The sequence below is a fragment of the Drosophila erecta genome, unplaced genomic scaffold, assembly GCF_003286155.1.
Source record: "Drosophila erecta strain 14021-0224.00,06,07 unplaced genomic scaffold, DereRS2 tig00000021-arrow-pilon, whole genome shotgun sequence".
Lineage (NCBI taxonomy): Eukaryota > Metazoa > Arthropoda > Insecta > Diptera > Drosophilidae > Drosophila > Drosophila erecta.
This window is the reverse complement of record NW_020825198.1, coordinates 4,275,958-4,276,665: the sequence shown is the minus strand read 5'-3', so window position 1 is coordinate 4,276,665 and position 708 is coordinate 4,275,958.

Sequence of the window (708 nt, the reverse complement as noted above, 5' to 3'; positions counted from 1 at the left end):
TTTGGTGGCTCAGACTCGTGCTCAGTCCCGACGTTTCAGTGGTGCAGTTGGCAGCACCGCCAGTGGTTGCTCTCCGCGCATGCGCACCACCATTTGTTGTCTGTGGTTAGGCACGACCTTTTTGGAGCGCCTTCGAAACAGCTGTGTTTACACTGGACCATTTGGGTGGTGCGGCTGCACAGGGAAATGGGCAGCAGAGTGGGTGGTTGGGTGGTGGGGTGGTTGGGCGGTGGTGCGGCCACATGCGTGAGTGCCTGCTGAATGTTTCAATTATTTCGGCCAGCTCCATCTTCTCTTGGCATAGATTAGGCATCATGAACTCTGCTTGGCTGACGACTCTCTCGAAATCGAATGGGAATGGTAATGGGAATGGCAATGGGTTAACAATCTCATTTACTTTCAATTAATAAGACATCCCATAAATTTACTGTCAATTAATAACGCAATTCGTTAGGTTCAACATCGACTTTGCTGGCATAATTTACTTGGCATTATGCACAGCAATTTTACACTTGAGTCCCTTCCTGCCACCGCATAAATGTTGTCTATTTTTTGGCCATTTCCGCTAATGAGCACCGGGGGAAATTATGGCCAACAAGGCTGGGTCTTTACTCGTTCTAGGAAAAAAGAGCCACCACAACAACGCATTCAGCCAGCTGCCAAGATTCATTATGTTAAGCACCAAAATGTGCTATTTCAAGTTTTTAG